General features: G+C 40.9%; 1 pseudogene; it reads left to right on the forward strand.

Annotated features, from left to right (window-relative positions):
- Nucleotides 1-1193: 1193 nt before the first annotated feature.
- Nucleotides 1194-4578, forward strand: LOC107808553 (UPF0481 protein At3g47200-like; annotated as a pseudogene).
- The last annotated feature ends 8546 nt before the right edge of the window (nt 4579-13124 follow it).

A 13124-nucleotide genomic window follows, 5' to 3' on the forward strand; every position in this document is an offset into this window, starting at 1 on the left:
TAAATGAATGAATATGACTGAGTATGAAATTACAATTTAAACATATAACTCAACATAAAAAATGACCTCAGTGGGTCCCAATAATACTAGCATATGCCTAAGCATGATTTCTAACATGAGTCACAACTCGGGTTTGCTAATGTATGGAAAAATAACAAGCTATTTGGTTACATAGCTCTACGAAATCGATTGAATCAAAATTTCTATGGTGCACGCCTACACACCCGTCACCTAGCATGTGTGTCACCTCCAAACTAATCATATAACATATATAATCAAGGATTCATACCCTCAGAACCAAGTTTAGAAGTGTTACTTACCTCAAGTCATGCAAATCCCTACTCCAATATGTCATTGCCTCACGAATTGGTCTTCAAACACCTCGAATCTAGCAATAAATAGTTCAATACAATCAACACAAGCTATATGAATCAATTCCAAATGATAAAGAACGAATCTTTAATCAAAACCCCGAAGTCAACCAACTTGAAACTTACGGGAACATCATGGAATTCAATTCCAAGAGAGAAGTTTAACCAACATACCTGGAATTCGCCCCTTAGTGATACTACAACGATTTACTACACTAAGAAACTTCAATCTACAATATCAACATCCAATGGGACGAACATTAGTAACAATTCCATAGTTTAGGCCATTTATACACATTATCAAACATTTAGTATGCATAAATCTCTACATCTCTTAACCATAGAATTAGTTCATCCAACTACCACCATTTATCAATAATTTATACCACCATCATTCTTAAATAATTCACACTCCCAACATCGCATGCGTGATTAATCATTCACACTCAACCAACAAAATTCCACCAAATAACCACTCCTCAAGCTCTACAATGGCTATGAACTTAAATTGGGAACATATTGCTTCCAATCATTATTCCATAAGTTTCAATACTTAATTCGTACTCACATACTCATAATAAGTTCATGCACATATGTTTAGTGGTGAAGAATTACCTTTTGGAAGAAATCTTGCAAAACCCTACTTTGAGTTCTTGAAGAATTTTCTTGAAAATCTAAGTATTTTATGTGTAGAGTTCATCAATAGTAGTGTAGAAATGATAGAATTTCACACCAAAATAATGGGAATTGCTTACCTTGAAGAAGAGAGGAGTTGGTTGTCTTGAGAGAGTGGAGAAGAGCTCCAAAATCTGTCCAAGTGAAATGGGGGAAATGAACCCCCAAGGTGAGTACTTAAAAAGGCTTCAGGTGGGGGTAGCGTGCCAGGTCCAACGCCAAATTCCTATACTTCACTGGTTTTTTCAAAGTTGCTGAGAGGAATGACGTGCCACAATCCGCGCGTTGCACGGACCCTAGCACTCTCCCAGTTGTTTTCTTTTCCATTTCTTGCTTCTCCACTCACCCTCATTTGATACCTTGCTATGATATAGACCCGAATTGACTTCAAATTTTTCACACAAGTTATAAATGACAGTACGACCCTATTCCAACTTTCAGAACCAAGACCCGGCCCCTACATCAATAAAGTCAACTCCCAGTCAAACTTTTCACAATCTTTTATTTTTTCAACTTTCGCCAATTCATGCCAAAACGACCTACATAACTCCAAATCAACATCCGGACACGCTCCTAAGACCAAAATAATCATACAGAGTTATTGGAATCATCAAAACTCTATTCTGAAGTCATTTACACATAAGTCAACATCCGATCAACTTAAGCTTCCAACCTTGGGACTAAGTATCCCAATGTATTCTGAAACCTACTCGGAACCAAACCAACTATCCCGACCAGTCATATAACAATAATTGAGCATAGGAAAATTAGTAAATGGGGGAACGAGTCTAAAATACTCAAAATGATCGGACGGGTCGCTACAAATTATCTCAAATAATTTCAATTTTTATTTTGGAATATTTCAGTCTTGATTGGAAAAAGATGAGCCTTGGCGTAACTGGTAAAGTTGCTGTCATGTGACTAGGTCACTGGTTCGAGCTGTGAAAATGTCTATTGTGAAAATGGAGGGTAAGGCAGCATACGATAGATTATTGTATTCCGGTCCTTCCTCGGACCCCGTACATAGCGAGAGCTTAGTGCACCGGAATCGAAAAAAGAGGAGAAAATCTTTCTTCAGATTTTTATTCTGATAATTATTTATTAACAATTTATGTGGAGAAAAGAAACACAATACAAGGAAATGATATGACTCATTCCCATTAAATACAGATATAAAAAGGGAGGAAAGTGGATCATTTAATTGAGATAAGGCAAATAAATGGTCAAGATCGGTCAGGACTGAAAACAAGCAAACATGCAAATGAAATCCTTGATGAAATATTTGCGGATTTCAACGATTCATCCAGCAAATGTTGTACCATATTCAAATTAAGTGTGGGGTTGAGTGTATCAAAACCGGTTGCTTACAAGCCAAATGTGATCTCCATTGGTCCTCACCATAAATACAATCCTGAACTTCTCTCCATGAAAAAGTATAAACTACGTTACCTACAACAGTTCCTTCACAGGAAAGAGGGAATTGATGTGGAAAGTTACATTAGGGAATTAGAGGATGAAGCATTAAAGTTTTATGATGATATAGAACCTTGAAAGTGATATTGTTACCACATTTTCAAAAATATTGTTACTTGATGGTTGTTTATTAGTTGAATGTATTCGAGAGCATTGTGGAATGTGTCCAGAAGGAGAAAGTTGGATTATCCCTGGAAATTGCATATGTAATCAAGAACTTCGAGATATGTAGTTAGTAGAAAACCAACTTCCTGTATTTGTCCTCATCAAGTCGTGACATGACAAAGAGAGTTGATCGAATACCATTCATAAAAATGGTGAAGAAGATTTGTTTTACATTTATTACCGAAGATGACCTTGTATCCTATCGGAAGAGTGAAGGTAATACCGCATAAATCAAACATTTACTTCAATTTGTGCACATGGCATGTCACCCTTCAGAGATTAAGCAAATAGATAAGGACCACCTAACGGGGCATAAGGTCATGCCCAATGCAACAGAGCTTTTCGAAGCTGGAGTTAGCTTCGTAAAAGTCGGATATATTTATGATAACTTGAAGAGAGAAAACTTTGGAGATAACACAAGTTTATTTGCTATCAAATTTGAGAATGGGTTAATAAAAATACCTAGTTTTAAAGTCCTTGATAGTACATAGACTCTCCTGCAGAATATGATAGCGTTTGAGCAACAGTCGTCTCATGTACATACTAGATATTTCATTAATTTTGTAATTTTTATGGATTATCTTATCGACTCAGAGAAAGATGTGAATTTTCCATGCCAAAAAGGAATTATCAGGAATAGGATAAGGGAGGACAAAGAAATAGCTACCTTTTTTAACAAGACCGGGAAAGGTGTCATCGTTTCATTTGAGAACTTCAATTATAAAGAAGAATGCAGAAAATTGGTTCAACATTGTGAAAAAACATGGAACCCAATGAAGGCAAGTTTGAGGCGCAATATTGAAAAACTAATTCAAAGTTGTAGTAGAAAACTTTAATTGTTTAAGATTTAGTTTATTTAATTCATGTCTCAATAGAATTTGTAGTCAGAATTAATATAAGAATGGGCTTTCTTATTTCTAGTTAAAATAGGTTTTGTACTATAAATAAAGGTATTACTAGCTTATTGTAATGCGTGGAGATTTGTGACAATTGTAGAGAGCTTTCAGAGATTTAATAATAACATATTTTACTTCATGTAGGTATCAAAGTTTCTGTTGCCGGTGGGCGACATTAGCCAATATGTGTCGCCCGTTTGGCCAAATATTATATTGACAAACACCTGACCAATGACTATATTGGCAAAAGACGAGTCTATAATACATGCATGTAAAACAATCATGCTGAGAAGGATTGAGCAAAGAGATTGCAAGATTAAAGAGGTGCAAGCAAATATGGCACAAGAGAAATAGACTCTTCTAAGAAATTAGAGAAATGACCAAGTGCATCAACAAGAGTTGAAGACAGGTGCTTCAACAAAATCGGGTATTGGTGACAAAGTGCATCTACGTGAGTTGGAAACGGGTGCTTCAACAAAATTGATTGTTGGTAACAAAGTGCATCAACGATAGTTGAAGACAAGTGCTTCAACAAAATTAGTTGTTGGTGGCAAAGTACTTTAATGAGGGATGAAGACATGTACTTTAGCAAAAGTAGAAGTTGGAGAGAAGTGCTTCAACACACAATATACAACCTTTAATTATGGGGGAATGTTGGAAAAGTAATTCAAAGTTGTAAAAAGCCTTAATTGTTTGAGATTTGGTTTATTTAATTCATGTCTCAATAGGATTTGTAGTCAGAATTAATATAAGAATAGGCTTTCCTATTTTTAGTTAAAATAGGTTTTGTACTATTATAAATAAGGATATTACTAGCTTATTTTAATGCGTGGAGATTTGTGAGAATTATAGATAGCTTTTAGAGAGTTATAATAAAATATTTTTCTTCACGCAATTATTTTAATAGTTCGTGGGTAGGAGCTTCAACTGTGGGAGCTATCATACTTCTGATACTCACAGCTATGCAGACTGTTCTACCTTTCAGAGGTGGTGTTTAAAAGTCATTGTTCTAATTATACACAATGGTTGTTTGATTTTGTTAATCTGGTTTTCCTTACTATTATTTGTGTATCCAATCCAAATTTAAAATTTCTACATATACTATGAGGAATTTTCAAAATCCTCAGGTGTAAAAATTAAATGGAGGTTGAATGAATAATGAAATTTAACCTAACAAATTTTTCAAGTTGGAAGTAATCTACAAGAAAGGACTTTTTTACATCTAGTCAAGGTCTCAAGCAAGGGAATGCACTCTTCCCATCTCTTTTTGTTTAAGGGGCAGAGGTGCTTTTCAAACTCCGCAAATTGAAGGACAATGACAACTTCATACGTACCCTTTAGCATGAATACGACCTATATCACAATTAGTCATTTGGTTTATGCAGACAAGATATTGATTTTCACCTGAGGCAATAATAACTCCGATCCATCAAACTTTTGATGGAGTAAGTGAGTAGATATCAAAGTGTATTTGGAAAATGGCAATAAATAGGACACCATAAGGGGTGGTTTTATCTTTTAATTTAGATTTTGGGGCAGATCATCTAACAAATAGTAGGAAAAACATAAAGGTCAAAAGTTAAAAATTTTTCCCATGGTCAAGTAACCTGCACCAAAGGAAGAGGGTAAATTTTACCCCTGGTCATTCAAGTTAAATTTTACCCCTGGTCAAGTAACGACTCTTGTCTGCGAGCTCGATACTAGATCGAGCTCGGTATTGGATCGAGCCGCCGGTCTTGGTTCGAGCTCGATTCTACATTGGGGTATCGATATTCAGGGTGAGTGTTGGTCGGTCTAGGCATCTTCGATAATCTACGCCTTGCCTCGTTGTTCGATTTAAATATAAGCTCGATAATGATACCGAGCTTGTCATTGATCGGTCTTATAGCTCGAAGCTCAACGTCCTTACTTCGGACTTCGACCGAGCTTGTCATGCAAATACCCTTTGATCGAAACATCATCATCTCGACCAGTCCGTATGACTGAGTCAATCGATTTTGACCGTACACAGATAGTCCCCTCGTTTCTCGAAAAAGGATATGGCGAGAAAACGATATGATTTTCCAACAGCTCGATCAGATATATGCTGACGTTTATATCGATCCCGACCATGACGTATGTGATAGCTGTCCCATCGGCTCGGTTTTACCGAGGCATTTAATATGTGTCAGACGGTGGTCGGCCACCGCTGATATTGAACCGTCATTGTTTCAGCCTATAAATAGCCTTTCCATACAACCTTTACCACTTTTGCGCCTTCTCTCTTCCAAATTCTCTTATTTTTCCTCTCTATTTCGTTGCTTCAGATCCGTCCACACCAGAGTTTTGGTACCGTCAATTTTTCACTTTCCTTTACATTCTTTCTTCTCATAACAATGGCAAAAACTTCGAAAACCGTACCTCAGAAGGAGAAAGCTTCTTTTTCACGATCTTCCGGTGATAAGGCGCCGGTGGAGCCGTCCATTCACGACTATGTTCCTGTCCCATGCACTCTGAAGACCGATTTTAAGGTGGAGAATCCTTCATCCATTCCGGGTCGATGCGAGCACGTGTTGATGTATATGTGCTCTATAACGAAGGATCACCTCGAGGCCGTCAGAAAAGACTGTAACTGGGGTTCCGAGGTTGTGTTGCAAATTCCATCCCCCGATGAGAGTGTCATCACTCATCTGGAGGGGTTTTTAAGTGTTTATACTTATCCCTTCACATTGGGACCCGTCGAACCGGTGATTGTTGATTTTTGCAAAAGATATCAGGTCACCCTCGGTCAAATTCATCCCTCTTTATGGCGTATAGTGATCTTACATTGCTTCTTCTCTATCAAAGCCGGTGAGCTGGATTTTTCTCTGAACCACCTCATACGATTGTACCGGCCTCAGATATTTTGAGGACTAATTAGACTTCATAGTCGGACATCGAAGGCTTTGATGTCGAGCATCGATGAAGACAAGGATCGAGGTTGGATGGGTCGTTATATTCGAGGGAGCACCAGTGATCTTATTACGGAAGAGAAGATGTCGTTCCCCGAAGAATAGAATTTTGACCGTAAGTGATTCTTGTTTGCTTTTCGTGTCCTTTCCCGATTTTTTCTGATGTCTTTCCCTGATATTCAGCTGCCCCTTGGATGCCACAAGCGGTACCTGACCTCGAGGATTGGGTTTGAAAGTTAGCTTCGACTTCCTCTTAAGCTGAACGCGCTTGGCGTGATTTGGCTAAAGGTAGATGGGAGGCCAAGAACCATGGTAAGGTTTTGCTTCTTGTTTCCTTCGAAGTATTCTTTGTGTTCTATTTGTTACCAATTTTCTTTCATGCAGGCGTAACCAGGGATGCCGCTTTGAGACCTTCGAGCGGTGAAGAAGGAGACAAGTCCCCGGTCCCGTAACCGGGGAAATATAAAAAGTGAAGAGCTTCCTCTCGGTCAGAGGACCCCATGCCCAAAACTCGAAGGGTGAGGAGAAAAACAATTGCCCTTCCGATGGACTCGGTCCAACGACTGAGAGGAGAAGAAGAAGAAGAAGAAGAAGAAGAAGAAGAAGAAGAAGATAACTCCTCGGCTTTGGTAATCCGATATGCGGAGGCTATCAAGGTTTCTAGAGCTCCCGAGTCGATGGCGGTTGTGCCTGTCGGGGTTGGTTCTGAAGTCCTGAGTCTTGATCAGAGCACTCCGAGTGATTTTCTCGGGGCTATGACAATGGGTCATTCGCCTTCTCTTCTAACTTTTTTCGAGGAGGCATTAAAGGAAGCTCGAGAATTGAAGACTCCCGATATCGGCGGAGGCTCTGGTGTAGGGGACCCTTTTAGGGATTGATTTAGTGGAGTCGATGATGCTTCCGATATTGGTGACGCTTCTATTTTATTAGAGGAGGCTCAACATTTCATTACTCGGGTAATGATTCTTCTACACTTAATTTCTTTGTTCTTTTCCCTACTTGATTCGTGTTTCTTACTGTGCAGGACATTAGTAGGTTTCGAGTCTATCTTAGCCAGTGTGAGGCCGAGCTCCGAAAGGTCTCAGGTGAGAGAGATGCCCTGCGACTTCTTTGCAGCCAAAAGGACGAGGCTATAAAGGATCTCCAAGTGAATTTGGCTAAGGTCCGTGAAGAAGAGGCCAAACTTGATAAGCAGGTGAGCCTCATTCTATTAAAGTATGGGTCTGACCCAACTATGGAAGTTAACCCTTCGTTGTCTCAGCTGCAGCAAAAGATTGAAAAGATCGGGTTACTTCGATAAGAAGTTGATCAAATCCAAGCTGAATGCAATCGGTGGAAGGAGACAATCGACCGCCTGGCTGTGGAAAAAGAAACCATCTTGACAAAATTATTATCGGCCGATGTTCCACTTTGAAGCGTCAAGCAAAAGGGGTCGGCTCAAGCTAAGAAGATCGATGAGCTTGAAACACGACTTGCTGAGGCTAAGGCGGAGGTTGAGTCGTCGAAAGTCTTGGCGGATAAGTCCATTGCTGTGTATCGGGCTGATGCTGAGGCTGCTCAGATGGATGCCCGGGAGGCGGCGGATACTGCTAATGCTCGAGCTCATTGGGTTGTCGAGCTTGCTAAGTGTAGGTCTCGGAGGGAGACCCTCGAGGAGATACACGCGTGAGGTTTGGACCTTACTAAAGAGATAAAAAGGCAAAAGAGCTCGAAGCAGAAGCTGAAGCCTTGGCTTCTGATGATGATGATGATGATGAGGGTAGCAAAAGCGGATCCAAGGATGGGGAAGAGCTCGACAGTGGAGTGAATGCCCCAGTGGGTGACCAGGAAGCTTAGTTTTTAACTCTTTACATTTGTAATCAATCACGTAGGCAATCTTGTATATATATATATATATATATATATATATATAACAAGGTCGACTTGTTTTTGTTTTGTGAAGACTTTTAATCAAATGTTGACCTCGTAGTCTATCTGATCGATTGATTGTTTTTTCAGATTTGAAGTGATGTAGACCTTATGCTTGCTAGTTAAGTCAATGATTCAAACTTTGAAGAAATATAACCCGTAGGTGTAATGGTTGAGTTAATGTCTGCTCAAACTCAGAGTAAAAGTAGCATATAGGCTTATTACCCGTCGAGTGAAAGTTTTGAACTCGAGATAATGTAGCCCGTAGGCATAATGGTCGAGTGAGTGTTTGCTCGAACTCGAAATAAAAGTAGCCCGTAGGCTTAATAGTCGAGTGAATGTTTCAAGCTCGAGATAATGTAGACCGTAGGCGTAATGGTCGAGTGAGTGCTTGCTCGAACTCAGAATAAAAGTAGCCCGTAGGCTTAATAGTCGAGTGAATGTTTCGAACTCGAGATAATGTAGCCCGTAGGCGTAATGGTCAAGTGAGTGCTTGCTCGAACTCGGAATAAAAGTAGCCTGTAGGCTTAATAGTCGAGTGAATGTTTCGAACTCGAGATAATGTAGCCCGTAGGCGCAATGGTCAAGTGAGTGCTTGCTCGAACTCGGAATAAAAGTAGCCCATAGGCTTAATAGTCGAGTGAATGTTTCAACTCGAAATAATGTGGCCCGTAGGCGTAATGGTCGAGTGAGTGCTTTCTTGAACTCGAAATGAGAGTAGCCCGTAGGCTTAATAGTCGAGTGAATGTTTCGAACTCGAAATAATGTGGCCCGTAGGCGTAATGGTCGAGTGAGTTCTTGCTCGAACTTCGAAATGAAAGTAGCCTGTATGCTTAATGGTTGAGTTTTTCATAACTCTGATTGCACAATAAATCTCAAGTCATTATACATGTGTTCATGTTTTGCGCCTGGGTTCGGGCCAGTCTATATGAGCATGGTTCGTTTTGACCATTTGGCTCTTACAATTTTTCCTATTAGAGCCCTGTCGTTGTAAAGTGACTTTCTTGCATCTGACTTCGATGTATTTAAGGGTCTAATGCCCCCCCTGTATTCGAGGTCAATCAAATAAGGGCCTCAGATATTGTTGAATGTGCAGCACGATCAATAGTTGCCTCATTAAAAACCTTTCCGAAAAACCCATTTGGGATAAAACCAGTCTAAGGGAAAAAGAGTGCAACACGTGCTTCCAAGCGGAAGGTCCATCTTAGCTCTTGTTCAGACCTCTGCAGGGGTCAGTTAAATAAATATGGAAAGGTCGTACCTTAGCAGTAGTACCGTTTTAGATGTGATACATTCCAACTGTTTGATAGTTGTTTGGCGTTTACAATGCCAAGCCTATACGATCCCTTTCCGACATTCTCGAGCACCTGATATGGTCCTTCCCAATTTGGTCCTAGTTTTCCTTCGTTCAGATTCTGGGTATTGACGGTGACTTTTCTTAACACTAAGTCCCCGGGCTTGAAATGGCGGAGCTTGGTTCTTAGATTATAATATATTTCGATTCGTTGCTTTTGGGACGCCAATTGGACGAGAGCAGCTTCTCGTCCTTCATCCGATAATTCAAGGCTGGTATTCATAGCCTCGTTATTTGATTCTTCCGTCATGAATCGAAATCTGGGACTAGGTTCACCGATTTCGACTGGTATCAATGCTTCGGAACCATATACTAAGGAGAATGTGGTCTCCTCCGTACTGGATTTTGACGTAGTCCGGTATGCCCAAAGGACTTCGGGCAGGATTTCTCTCCATTTTCCTTTAGCGTCGTTCAACCTCTTCTTCAAGTTTTGAAGAATAGTTTTGTTCGTTGATTCGCCCTGTCCGTTCCCACTGGGGTGCTATGGTGTTGATAGTATCCTTCTTATTTTGTGATCTTTAAAGAATTTTGTTACTTTGCTGCCAACGAATTGCTGCCCATTGTCACATACTATTTTGGCGGGTATCCCGAACCGGCATATGATATGATCCCAAATAAAGTCTATAACTTCTTTCTCTCTAATTTTCTCGAACGCCTGCGCTTCACCCCATTTAGAAAAATAGTCAGTCATAAATAAAATGTATTTGGCTTTACCTGGGGTCGATGGCAGAGGGCCGACAATGCCCATTCTTTATTTCATGAACGGTCATAGGGATAGGATTGAGTGAAGTTGCTCTCCGGGTTGATGGATCATTGGCGCAAACCTTTGACATTTGTCACATTTACGAACAAATTCTTACGTATCTTTGCCTATATCGATCCAATAATACCCTGCTCTGATTACTTTTCGAACTAATGTGTCAGCACCAGAGTGATTCCCACAAGTGCCCTCGTGTATTTCCCGTAGGATGTAATTGGTATCTCCCGGACCCAAGCATACCACCAACGGTCCATCAAATGTCCTTCGATATAGTGTTTTGTCTGCAGCCAACGTAAATCGAGCAACTTTAGTTCGTAGGGCCCTGGAATCTTTATGGTCTGATGGGAGCTTTTCGTTCTTTAAGTATTCGATATACTTGTTTATCCAATCCCAGGTTAAGCTAGTAGAATTTATCTCAGCGTGACCATCTTCGATTACCGATCTTGAAAGTTGATCGACAGTCCCCGAGCTTAAATCATCTACCTCGACTGACGATCCCAAATTCGCAAGCGCACCAGCCTCATTATTCCGTTCTCGTGGAACATGCCGTAGAGTCCATTGTTTGAAATGGTGCAAAGTGACAAGCAGTTTGTCTAAATACCTTTGCATTCTACCTTCTCGGACTTCAAAGGTTTTGTTTACTTGACTCACCACCAGCAAAGAGTCACAATTAGCCTCAATGACTTCTGCTCCCAAGTTTCTAGCTAGCTCGAGATCTGTAATCATGGCTTCATACTCGGCCTCGTTGTTAGTTAGCCTGATAGTTTTAATAGATTGCCTAATAATGTTACCCGTGGGTGATTTCAAAACTATGCCTAGCCCGGAACCCTTCACTTTTGAAGCCCCGTCCGTAAAAAGGATCCATACCTCCGACGATATACCCCATTTCAACATGAGTTCTTTTTCGACTTCGGGTACGAGGGTTGGTGTGAAGTCGGCCATGAAGTCTGCTAAAATTTGAGACTTGATGGCCGTACGGGGTTGATATTCGATATCGTATCCACTGAGTTCGACGACCCATTTGGCCAATCGGCCTGATAGTTAGGGCATATGCAAAATATTATAAAGTGGGTAGGTGGTTAATACGCTTATGGGGTGACATTGAAAGTACGGTCTTAACTTTCTAGAGGTGCTTATCAGCGCAAGTGCCAATTTTTCTAAGTGCGGATACCTAGTTTTCGCTTCTCCTAAGGTCCAGCTTATGTAATAAACGAGAAATTGCGTACCTTGCTCTTCTCGAACTAGGACACTGCTTACGGCAACTTCTGATACTGCCAAGTACAAGTAAAGTTTTTTGACTATTTTTGGAGTGTGAAGTAGTGGTGGGCTCGATAGATATCGTTTTAATTCCTAAAATGCTTGTTGGCATACCGGTGTCCAAGAGAAATCGTTCTTCTGTTTTAGTAGAGAGAAAAATTTGTGACTTCGATCTGATGATCTCGAAATGAATTGGCCTAAGTGTCCAACAATGAAATACATAGTGATCTTCTCCCATTTCCACTCTGGAATCTCTAACTTCTGAAGAAACCCACCCGGCCGCTGATGCTCATTCTTTACCTGCTGGAAATTTAAGCACCGAGCCACATATTGCACTATGTCCTTCTTCATTCTTCTCCACCAGCAATGCTGCCTCAAGTCCTGATACATCTTCGAGGTACCCGCATGAATGGAGTACCGCGAGCCTCAGCGGAGGTTTGATGCGGTTTGGGTAATTGTGGATAAGCTAACCAAGTCAGCTCATTTCATTCCTGTGATAACTACATATTCTTCCCACCAGCTGGCTCGAATCTACATCCGTGAGATTGTCAGGCTTCATGGAGTACCGATATCTATTATCTTTGACTAGGGTACACACTTTACATAACGGTTCTGGAGAGCCGTACATCATGAGTTGGGCACTAGAGTAGAGCTGAGCATAGAGTTTCACCCTCAGATGGACGGACAGTCCGAGCGTACTATTCAGATATTAGAGGATATGCTCCATGCGTGTGTGATAGAGTTTAGAAGGTCATGGGATCTGTTCTTGCCACTTGCAGAATTTGCCTACAACAACAATTATCAGTCGAGCACCCAGATGGCACCGTATGAGGCTCTGTATGGTAGCCGGTGTCGCCCTACAATGGGTTGGTTTGAGTCGGGCGAGACCAGATTATTAGGTACAGACTTGGTCCAGGATGCCCTGGATAAGGTGAAGGTGATTAAGGATCGACTTCGCACAGCTCAGTCCAGACATAAGAGTTTTGCAAACCGGAGGGTTCGCGATGTAGCATTCATGGTTGGAGAGCGGGTCTTGCTCCGGGTATCGCCTATGAAGGGTGTTATGAGGTTCAGAAAGAAGGTCAAGCTGAGCCCAAGGTACATTAGTCCTTTTGAGGTGTTGCGGCATCTTGGGGAGGTTGCTTATGGGATTGCCTTGCCTCCCAGCCTTGCAGGGGTTCATCCGGTATTCCACGTTTCTATTCTTTGGAAGTATCACGGTGATCCGGCTCATGTATTGGATTTCAGCTCAGTCTAGTTGGATAAGGATCTATCTTATGTTAAGGAGCTAGTGGCTATTTTGGACAGGCAAGTCAGAAAGCTAAGGTCAAAGAA

This window comes from Nicotiana tabacum, chromosome 24 (assembly GCF_000715075.1).
Source record: "Nicotiana tabacum cultivar K326 chromosome 24, ASM71507v2, whole genome shotgun sequence".
Taxonomy (NCBI): Eukaryota; Viridiplantae; Streptophyta; class Magnoliopsida; order Solanales; family Solanaceae; genus Nicotiana; species Nicotiana tabacum.